Source organism: Rosa rugosa, chromosome 2 (genome assembly GCF_958449725.1).
Source record: "Rosa rugosa chromosome 2, drRosRugo1.1, whole genome shotgun sequence".
NCBI lineage: Eukaryota > Viridiplantae > Streptophyta > Magnoliopsida > Rosales > Rosaceae > Rosa > Rosa rugosa.
In genome coordinates this window covers 32,102,458-32,114,313 of record NC_084821.1, presented here as the reverse complement: position 1 = coordinate 32,114,313, position 11,856 = coordinate 32,102,458, and the positions used below count along the sequence as shown (strand labels likewise).

The window sequence follows — 11,856 nt, the reverse complement described above, 5'->3', positions numbered from 1 at the left end:
AATTAAGCAAAATCAGTAATCCCTGCATAGAAACTTAGTTCAGGAGATCACATGAAAACAAACAAAAGAATTCATAGTAATCCCTGCATATAACTTAGTTCAGGAGATCACATGAAAACAAACAAAAGATGTAACATCCCGTATCTTGATTCACCGGTTTACTATTCATTAGGACGGTAAACGACATTTACTATCACTTTTATTGTCGTTTCAGTACTTTTAGGTGGCCCTAAAAGTTGACTTTTTATTCGGGTCAAAATTTGAGAAAATGTTCTTCATGAAAGTTGTAGAGGACGTTAAACCGAGCGCGTGCATATGTAGTACGTAAAAATCGGAGCTCGTATGCAAAAGTTATAAGCGAAATAATAAAGTTACTGTTCATTGGTAGTTAGTATATATTTGAAATTTTTTTACTATGGCCGGTAACTCTTTTCTCTCTCCCCCTTTCCCCCCGTTTTCTTCTTCCTCTCCCCGAGCTGTCGCTCTCTCTTTCTCTCCTCTGCAACTCCGGTTGCTTTCTCTTTCCGGCCACCAAAAAGCGTGAAACCGGTGGCTATGGACTCGTCTCGACTTCCTCTTGGCGCTGGCGGTGATGGCTCACGGCGGCTTGGCCAGAAAACGACGCATCAAGCCTTAGAAGTTTACTGTAGCAGTTTGAGTCAACGCCGATTTCTTCCTATTCCGGCCACGTCCGACGACGAACCATAATCATTTGGAAGCGGCTTGCGATGTAGATGATGCTCCCCAAATCTTTTGCAACGATTTGCAGTGTAGAGGAAGAATCGACGATTGGAAGATTACGGTCACTATTCACAGTTTGAGTTCAAGCTTCTCCTTAATTGTTGAGGTACTTCCGCTCATTTTCTAACTTAGTTACAGTTGAAAGAATTATTGGGTCCGTTGAGTAGGTGCTGCTGCCAAAGTTTGGTGGCCATCGGAGCTGGTGGCGGTGGCGGCGGCGCCGCCACTGTGGGCGGCGGTAGCGGCCGCTAGGGTAGCTTTTTAATTTCAATTTCTGGCTAGTTGAATTCTATAATTATCATAGAGATTGTATGTGAAGTTTGGTAATTTTTGGAGGAGTTTGGAATTATTTGTGAATTTCCGAAGTTTGAAGTTTTGTGATTGAATTGTGGGAAATCAGGCCGTCGGATTTCCTTCGTTTTCGTTGTGGGATATATAAATTGAGGAATTGGTGTTGTGGAAGAGATTTGGGTTGAATTTGAGAAGTAATGGAGATAGGGATTTTCGGGTTTCGTTTAGGTTCGTAATTATTTTATCGGATTGTCGTTTACGGAAATATAATTGTGTACAGGGCAATGCCGCGAGCTACGGTTAAATGAAGGAACTCGTTTGCGTGGTCGCCCAATAGTACTGTGAGTGGACTTTTGTTTTTAAGTAAATGATGCATGCATTTATTTTGAAATTATTGGTTTATTTAATTATCGTTTTATTTATCGAGCATGATATTTTGTCTTGGATTATAATTTGACATTGATTTTTCATGAGTTTCGGATATGAACTTATTATGTTTGGATTTGGATTTATGAGTTGTTTTTGAGAATATGAATTGATTTTCAGAAATTGATTATAATTATTATTTGAAATTCTGATATTGTGATTTTCAATGAATTCTTTTCCGAGGTGATTTCCGGAATTTCATATTTATTTTTCAGTCACCGATTTGAGATCTCCGAAAGATTTTCGAAATGAGATTTCGATGGAATTATTTCTTGTTTGTTTATCGACTTTCGGTTTTGGCATTGGGAATGCCTCGATGATGATTTCGGAATTGGTTTTGTTTCGAATCATGATGATACTCTTGGCGTGTGGGACACGTCGTTGGAAATTCTTTTACGAGAGATGGGGGAAGCCTTATGTATTTTGGATTTACTGGATTTTCGGTTATGTTTCCCTGTGCCATACTGAGGGGTGATTTTATCATGCTAGCATTGATTTTCCGCCTTTGTGGCGCGGTGATGGGATCACCGTAGCCCTTCCGCCTTTGTGGCGCAGGTTACTGTCTCTGTGACAGTAATTCTGTAGCCCAGTATCCTATCGCTACACTTAGTGGCGTAAGGGTATATTACGGGAGTTATGGGAGTTCTTTAGCCTGGGAGGCTATCACCCAACCAAGCCTGAGTGGCTTATTCGTATGGCTATCATCTTCCCCTACTTGTACTATTTTTGACTAGCGGGGACTAGTCTGAGTTTCCTTAACCAGCGGGGCTGGACTTATATTTTCGAGTATTGAAATTTCAATCTTTTACTCTGTTGTTGTGACTAGCGGGGCTAGTCGGTTTTCTGGAGTTCAACGTTTTTCAGATTATTTTCTTAAGTGTTTTATAAAGGTTGCATGCATCCGGATTTTATATATATCGAAAAATGTGGGAAAGTATGAAATACATTTGGTTTTAATTTGTTTATTTTTGTCCACTCACGCTAACGTGTTTTTCAATACTTTTCCCCTGGGCCCTTCGGTTTCAAATGCCCAGTTTGCAGGCGAAATTAGTTGAGGTCGGGCGTACATGGAGTCGAGGCATAGCCAACAGCATTGCTTCCGCGTACTCATTCTATTTCTGTTTTCTTTGTTACTTAGTGGATTAGTATTGCTCTGATAACCTATGGGATTAATATTGTTTTTGGGTTGAGACTGATATTTGTGAAATTGGAGTTGTGATTTGGGGAGCAGATGGCTCCAGAAGATTAAGGATGGATGATTTAGAAGTGTAAATGTTTTCCTACAGGTTTTGGGTAGCCTACTTTTAGGGGAAGTTCCGCCAAATTTTTGGTAGAATCTCTTCTAAAGTGGGCCCCGCAGGGCCACTTCGGATTTCAGGGTGAAATCTGGGGCGGGTCCTGTCAAAAGAATTCATAGTAATCCCTGCATATAGTTTAGTTCTGGAGATTACTTAAAAATCAAACAAAGAAACCATAGTAATCCCTGCATATAACTTAGTTAAGGAGATTACATTAAAACAAGGGAAAATTTCACAAACAGTACACCAAATAAAGGTCACTAATAATTCTTATACATAAAGTTCCAAACCAAACATTTCGGTACACGAAATCTGAAACTCGACCCACTATTAGTACACGACGTCAATTTTTGACACCAAAATGTCCATTATGCCCTCAGTTCTTTTTTTTTTTAATAATTTTTTTTTTCTGTTATTTTTTTTGTTTCCTTCGTTTTTATCTCTTTCTTCTTCCTTCTTCCGGGCTCACTCCCTCGCTTCCAACGCCACCTTCCTCACCTCCACGCTCACTCCCTCGCTTCCCACGCTCACTTCCAAGCGAGGGAGTGAGCGTGGAGGTGAGGAAGGCGGCGTTGGAAGCGAGGGAGTTAGCCCGGAAGAAGGAAGAAGAAAGAGATAAAAACGAAGGAAAAAAAAAACAGAAAAAATAAATTATTAAAAAAAAAATAACTGAGGGCATAATGGACATTTTTGTGTCAAAATTTGACGTCATGTACTGATAGTGGGTCGAGTTTCAGATTTCGTGTACCGAAATGTTTGGTTTGGAACTTTATGTATAAGAATTATTAGTGGCCTTTACTTGGTGTACTGTTTGTGAAATTTTCTCCTAAAACAAACAATACAAAATGCAGTAATCCCTGTGTAGAAATTTAGTTCAGGAGATTACTTAAAAATCAATCATAGAAGAGAAAAAGAAACCAAACAATAGAAATGAAAAAGGAAATTAATTAAAGAAATCAACAACTCATGCTAGAACCAAGACTTCACCCTTAAACTCCGAACACTATGCCAATAATGCCTTCAGACGACACACTTCAAACGACAGAATTCTTGTTTTCTGTCGTCTGAATTTTTTAAACTTCTTCAGACTACATATAAATTAATTCTGTTGTCTGAATAGCATGAGAATCCATACTGTTTTAGTTTTTCTTGCTTTGAAAAATTCAGACGACAGATAACTGTCGTATGAATAAACTGAGAAATTCTCACTTTCAATTGAAAAAATAAGACGACAGATTTATGTTGTCTGAGTGAAACGGGGAAATTACTTCACCTTGTGTGTCCAAAAATTATTTTTTGTTACCATGTAAACTTATCATCAATTTGCCTTAACATGTCCGTGTTTTTCCCACACTTGGTCAAAAAATCAAAAACACCTTCTCGCGCCTAGCTCTCTCTCGACCCAGCAGCAACCCTAGGCAACCCAGAGGAATAACCTAGCAACATCCCATCCATTACCAGCAACCCAACCTAGATTCCCTTGATTCCTCTCCATCAGAAAAGACAGAAGATTCCTTTGCACTCCCCGAACTAGGTTTTCCCAGAACTGGAGTTCTTCGATTTCAAGAGCTGGAGTCCGAAGTATTCAGTATTGTTAATTGCAAGGTAAGCTCGTTCTTCCTCTTAGGGTTTCGACTTCGATTCGTTTTGGATTTTAGGGTTTTGTTGGGATATTGATTTGGGGGTTTTGCTAATCTTCTTTGAAATTAGATTGGGGCATTAGGGATTTGTTGATTTACAGGTTGGAAGTGACTGAAATGGAATTGAATTTTACTCAGGTTTAGGGATCTGGTACTGGGTTTTTGGATTACCTTATTGGTTTATTCTTGAATTCGATTTGGGTGTTTATTAGCTATAACCTTTGAATAAAATTTGCTTAAACTTTATGGGTGTTCTTCAAATTGTTTTGAGCTGGACTCCGATTCGTCGTCGTTGTACTGTCTCCAGCTCTGAAGCCGTCTCTGCTCACTATACCCAGAAGACAACACCTTGAGTATGAGTAACAAATGGACGTAACAGATTACAGGGCTGGAAGAACAGTAGTGGATCCTTCGGAGAGATCTACTTAGGTGCGTTGTTCACTTCTTCTTTTACTTTGCTTGCTTTTCGTTATTCTAAGTCATGTTTGTGGTTCTATAAACTCTATACAATTTATATGTTCGGACTCATTTTTGTGGACTGGAATATCCCTTCTCTTACAAAAATCTCTACTTTCTGTCAATTACGAGTTATTCATTTGCATACTGACAATGGCTAGAGTGTAGTTTGCTTAGTTCTGCTCATATAGCTTATCGTCAAATAGGTGCTAAGTTGTGTACAGGAACTGTTTGTTAAAATGCCTCACCGATGGTTGATTAGCTAGTTATCATGTACCATTTGAATTAATACATAAACAATGAGCTCTGTTCATCCAAGTAGTCCAGTCTATCCAATATACAATTGTTTTATTTATTTATTTATTTTGATTGATCTTGTTAGTCTTAAATCTCTGTCACATTATGATAAGAGCCTATTGTATCTTTTTCAATTCTGAACAGGTCCGCACAAAAGGCTGGAGTTTTTGCTGCATCAATCTGCGAACAAGTCCTATGCAGATTGTGGATCTTCAGATCCAAAATGGGTGCAAGTGTGGCTATGCCTTTTTCTGTCTACTGTCAATATATTTTATTTTTACAAGCTTCTTTTTCTTCGTAGCAATTCTACTTTTGGCTTTAAATATATATCAAAGTATGTCTATATCACAATGTGGGTGGTGTAAATTGACAAAGGTTTGAGATGTCTATATCATATTGCTTTGGAGCGAGTCTGTGATGCATGTTTTCAATTCTGGACTCCAAGGTTTTTGAGACTTTGAGTTCCCTCTATTTTGATCAATTTAATTACTTAGCTTGGCCATTGGAAATTGCAATCATATTTGTATGAGTTATAACTTATAAGCAAGGTCTTGTCTTCATCTTTATAGCGGTTTGTGAGGCGGACAAAAGGCTCAGGGTCTGCCGTCGATGGATCCTCGGGATTGCTACGCAGGGGAGAGGACCGTGAACGAGGTTGAGTGTGGGTTCGTTGGCAGATTTGGGCTGGGATGAGAGGAAGTAGAAGGCGGGGGAGGGGTGTTATGTGATTGTAATATGGATAGCTTCTCTGTTCAAAATTCTCCATGGTTCATACTCACCTTCCAAGGGCGCTATCTTGGATGATTATAATAATGGTGGGTGTTCTGCACGAGCGTTTGTATTTTACAGTGTTTTTTTTTTTTTTTACTATTGGTTTAGTATAATGTGTTGTTGATATCAAGTGGTAGTGCCAAGAAGAGAACTGCATTGCTGGTTGTTGGCCACCCAGATGATGAGTCCATGTAAGCATAGCTTTACAACTTGCTTTATCATGTTTCAAGTCCAATTGGCTTTAGTTGTGGCTGACTTCAGCTGAGTTTCTTTTTAGTGTAATTTATGTTGTCGATCTTGAATAATGGGATGGTATGAAGGAGAATTTCTCTTCATCGTATAAACATCAGATTGCCTCTTATGATGCCCTTTGATTTTGATGTCTGCATATATTTTCAAAATTGATTGTTATCCTTGATGATTAACATCTGAGAAAAGTTCAAAGCCTGTTGCAGAAACTGCCCTGTGTGTGTGTGTGTGAGAGAGAGAGAGATATTAGGATACTCATAACTTGTAGTCCATAAGTTCTTGATCCAAGAAGTCATGGATAGGTGCTAACTTCTTTTGGAATTCTGCAGAAGCTGCCCTGCAGCACAGCTCTCTTTGGTATTTTTTTTACCCTACTAACTGATCTTCAAATATCCTGAAATTTTGATATGTTTCTTTTCTGTTAGTTAAAAAAGGATCTGGAAAGTTTCATCTTATTCCGAAGCAAAGTGAATTTTCGGTGATTTTTCCAAATTTGGTCTGCATTTGGGAAAGTTCCAGCATTTTGAATGTATCCTCTGATTTTCTGTTGAGATTTGAAATCCTATTTGAATCATTTAACCTCTGATTTTTATGTATATTGAATTATGCATTTGAAATGGTTGTTTCAAAACTGATTTCATGTCAATTGGACTTACAATGAATTTTTGGTGAATTTTCTAAGTTGACCATACTGCTGAGATTTTTTTATATAACTCCTGCAGTTCAGTCAGATTGTGTTCATCTTTTTCCTTACTTTCCGAACTCCGAATTGTATGAAATTTCAGTGTGTTCTACCTTAACATGTTTACTATGAGTCTGCAAAATTTCAAGTTCATGGCTATATAAATGAATTTTTAATAAATTCCCAAAGCTAAGCTGTTCATGCCTTAACATTCCAGTTCACTTATGGCTCCCTTTTGATGTGTGATGCAGATTGCTTTGACTATTTCATGTCAATTTTACTGGGAGAGAACAGCTTGCAGATCGCCATGTCAGTTCCATATATATATATATATGGTAGATGAATAGTTTTAAGGAACTTCTTTTGTCCCTATAGATAGAGCTAGTCACTATAGGATTATACTTAAACCTAGCTAGTTTTTTTGTGCCTTCATCGATCATACTTGAACCTAGTTTAGTATTAGGGAACTGATGGGATTGATCGCTATATGTATTCATGTATTTTGGTGGAGACAATGACAAATATGGCTTCATTTTGATGACTAATTTTAATGGCTTTGGTGATTGTTATTTATGAATGATGTTGATATGGTTAAAATCCAACACAGGTTTAACAATATATGTTGTCTCAACGTATATAGGAACAACTAAACCAAACTATAATCTGTTGTTTCTTCTTACTTTTAAACAACAGAAAAGTGAAATCAAAATCAATATCAAACAACAGAAAAGTGAAGTCAACATCAATATCAAACAACAGAAGTTGCAATCAGACGACAGAACTCATCATCGCATAGATGTTGTCTAAGTGACATTATAACCACAGATGTATGTCTAAATCTGTTGTCCAAGATTATTTCCCAAAACATTTATCTGTTGTTTCTTTCTATCTTCCAACAACATTTATCTGTTGTTTCTTTTTATCTTCCAACAACATTTATCTGTTGTTTCTTCTTGTTACAAACGACAGAAGGTCACCAATTCTTCAAAGTTGGGAACTTCAGACGACAGTTTCTTAAATTGCATCTGTTGTGTGAAGGAAGGTGAGATGACGGACGATGTCTGTCGTCTGATGCCGTAAGAGATGACAGCTGGATACACTACAGATAATTTGCATATCAGACGACAGATATCATCTGTCGTCTGAAGCTATTATTGGCATAGTGGAATACACCATCTCACAAAATAACTCGTTTCAAAACTCGACATCGTTACCTCAATCGTAGCCCGTCACCGCCTAGGGTTATGGCATCCGATACACTCACCTCAATCGTAGCCCGTCACCCGCCCAGGGTTATGACATCCGATACACTCAACCAATCGTAGCCCGTCATCCGCCTAAGATTAGAGCATCTGATTCCCTCAACCAATCGTAGCCCCTCATCCGCCTAAGGTTAGAGCATCCGATTCCCTCAACTAATCGTAGCCCATCATCCGCCTAAGATTAGAACATCCGATTCCCTCATACCGGTCACTACGTCGACCCTAAATCCAAAATTCGTAACATACAAGATAGATTTCTCACCACATGTTCAACAATTCCAATCATCTCATCACTCGATAACACGCCAATCAATATATATATTCCACGTAAATATATATATACGTAGTCATTCACGCAGGAATGACCACTAATACCAACTATAGTTTTATAAATTATACTTCTCGAAAATCATTTTATATCAATTCAAAACATTGTTTTAACTTACCCATGAACCGTTGTCGATCAAGTTCATATATTTTAAAACAAATAATTTGTTTCGAAAATGATTTAACAATTAAACAAGTAATTCCGAGTAATAAATAAATCCGTTCGTAAATAAATCACCTGAGATTTACTCACCTCCAAATCCTGCTGCGTCTTCATAACAGCCCAAAAATAACGATTCACAAATCGTTCGCCAATCAAATCCGTCAATCACCTAAACAAGTACGACCTTAACTTAGCAATTGATTCAATAAACACACTTAAACAACGATCCAACGGTTGGATCCTCATCCATGACCACACAAAGTCATCGGAACAGCTCTACGATCAACATATCACAATTTGAAGTAAATCTGACGGTCGGATCCTCTCGGATCCCAAACCGAAGATAACACGTAAAACCGTAAATCTAGCATGCATCAACCTTTTTCCAATAAGACCCTATAATATATCAAAACGATCGTATGGATGCGTAGATGCATAAACTGAAAACAAAACACATTTTGGATGACCGACGCCCCACCAAGCACCGCCACAAGCGACGGGTCAGCAGGCGGTCAACGCCGAGTCAACCACCTCCGATGCAAAATTCATTAACTACAAACTTGTTCAAAATGAAGAGATGAGCCACCTTCATACCTGGAGCTAAACGAGATTCGGTCTAGATCGTCCTAGATCAAGCTTGGAATTTGGATTAACCTCGGCCGTCTGATCACGCTTCCAGATCCAACCAGATCCGTCCAAAGCTTCAAACCTTGATCTTTTGCTCCACACTCCAAATCGTGATGCAAGTCCTATATGCGGATGACTAGGAGGAGGAGGACAACCCAAAACCGAGAATGATCGGTCCGTGCAACGCCGGCGTCGAGGAGGTCCGACCGGGTCGGGTCACACGACTGGGGCCTCTTCGATCCAGGCCTGGGGGCTGCGGTGGGGTGAGGGGACCACGAGGGTCAACTGGGCTCGGCGAGGCGATTTCGGGGAGGGCCGGGTCGTGACCGGAGGACCCCGGGAAGTGGTCGTTCCGGCCGGGTCGGTTCAGTCGGGTCGCACGGATAGGGAGGAGAGAGAACGGAGAGTTTGGGGAGGAAAATGAGAAAAAGGAAACTTTTGGGATTTAATGAAAAATCCGGAATTTTCTCATATTTATATAAATTTCCCCAAATTTCAATCACTCATAACTTCTTCATACGAACTCCGATTTTCACGTTCCACATGTCCACGAACTCGTATCGACGCGCTCTACAACTTTCGGGAAAGAGGTTTTCGGAGAAACCCAACGTATAAAAAGTCAACCTTTGCGCCCCCCCCTAAAACCAAATTCTTCGAATAATATTCATCCGAAACACTTTCGCTCCATCCTTGAACCACGAACTCGTACAAACAAACACTTTATTAATTCCCGGAAATCATTTAGGAATTAATAACAAATTTCTTAGGTCTTACATTCTACCCTCCTTAAAGAAATTTCGTCCCGAAATTTAAGCACACTACCCAACAATCAGGTAAGGCTAACTCGTTCTCAAATCTAGTCCACGCTCCCCTGCAAGTAATGCTCTCCCCATGAAGCCTCCACAAGATATTGAGCAAGTCGCTTTCCCTCGATCCAAGTTGCTCTGTAATCCCGCTGGAATACAAGCCGATACCAACAATGGTCGCATCAACATCCCTTCCAACTGTACCACGATCAAACACACTGATACCGGTACAATACCGAGCATCACCACACTACGACACTTTACCACCCCACTTGATGGTAAATCAATCATTTCATGAATCAAAACTCTGCAATTGCAGCACATCACACAGACAAAACAACAGTCCAGAATCCTGTCCTCACAACAACATCATCTCAAATCACTCAATCAACACATATATTTGCCATAGTGAAACCATTCCAAATCACAAGGAATTTGTTTCACCAAATCACAACTCGAGAAGTGTCCACCCATCCTGGGACACAAAATCAAGCTAAGGTCTGGCCCCGCCTAACCCGCACACAAATTATCACATGTCATTGTAATCACAATCAAAGTGGTATAGATCCTCTACTACCACAACAATGACCATACTCACACATAAATCAACACATAACCATTGTCACACAGTCCACCACCCAGTACTGCCACACAATCACTACAAGTACTGTCATAAAAGTTGCTACAAAAGGCACTGCCACAAAGGCTGCCACAAAAGCATTTCACTACGCAAACAACATTACAATGTATCTCCATAGCAACAATTCTACATGCTACATCACTACACACCATCACTACAAGGCATTCCACAACACAAATCTAAATTATAGAAAACCACCATTGTACAACAATAGAGATGCATCACTCCGCAAAAGTTAGCTACACGCACTAGTCTAACTATAGACATCATGCAAAAACCCATCACCACACAATCAATCTCAATACTACACCAAGAAGTCAGACCACACCCAAACATCTAGCTAGATACACCGAAGCCATTCCGAACACAAAACAGATGTGCATAAATGAAAGCTCGACTATATCACAACCCTATCACTAAGAAACTAATAACCGATAAGTACCTTCCAATCCCAAAACATCTGCTAATCCAACTCAGGAAAAGCACAACAACTATTGGTCAAATACTTGTACCAACTTTAGACATAAGCATAGGTCAAACGCCATGACCCTAACCAACCAACTTCAATCGTACCAAAGGACATCACTTCCCTGAAACAATCACTGCCGACTCAATCAGAATTCAATCCAGAGGTTCCCATTCCTCAAAAGACTAAAACTCAAGAAGCTACACAAAGCTCCTACACTTCACCTACAGAGCCAACCTATGCTCTGACGACTTAACGCTCTAGACGACACCTAACACTCCACATACCCAATGACTATGTCAATACCGAAGAGTATATGATGAGGATCCGCTGCAGACGGGCCATCACTCGAGTAGTACTGCCTGTCACTAAATATCTACCTTATGCTCTGATACCAAACTGTCACGCCCCAAATTTTGAATAAATAAATTCAAATCCGAAACGCGATAACTTAACAGGCACAAGAAAAACACATAGAAAAATTTTCAATTAAATTAAGTAACTAATCAAACTGAGCTCACAATGTCAATACCGACTCGTTCTTTAGAGTCACATATTACATTATAGATCGATAGTTTACAAATTAAACTGAAAGACAATTCAATAAGTAAACACACCCACCACAACTCACTACACACCGGAAGACTTAAAACTAAGAGTACCCTTCGACGTCCACGCTATCGAACGTACACCTCAGCTTCGACGACGATTAAT

The 11,856-nt window shown here is 39.4% G+C and overlaps 2 long non-coding RNA genes across 2 annotated transcripts; both read left to right on the top strand.

Annotated features, from left to right (window-relative positions):
• Positions 1 to 622: 622 nt before the first annotated feature.
• On the top strand, positions 623 to 2,731 carry LOC133727766 (uncharacterized). Its single transcript, XR_009855345.1, has 3 exons — positions 623 to 847; positions 1,313 to 1,373; positions 2,493 to 2,731. It is a non-coding gene; the product is annotated as an uncharacterized LOC133727766 (long non-coding RNA).
• Positions 2,732 to 4,375: 1,644 nt separating this feature from the next.
• Positions 4,376 to 7,384, top strand: LOC133734654 (uncharacterized). Its single transcript, XR_009858475.1, has 4 exons — positions 4,376 to 4,825; positions 5,294 to 5,594; positions 5,719 to 6,111; positions 7,103 to 7,384. It is a non-coding gene; the product is annotated as an uncharacterized LOC133734654 (long non-coding RNA).
• The last annotated feature ends 4,472 nt before the right edge of the window (positions 7,385 to 11,856 follow it).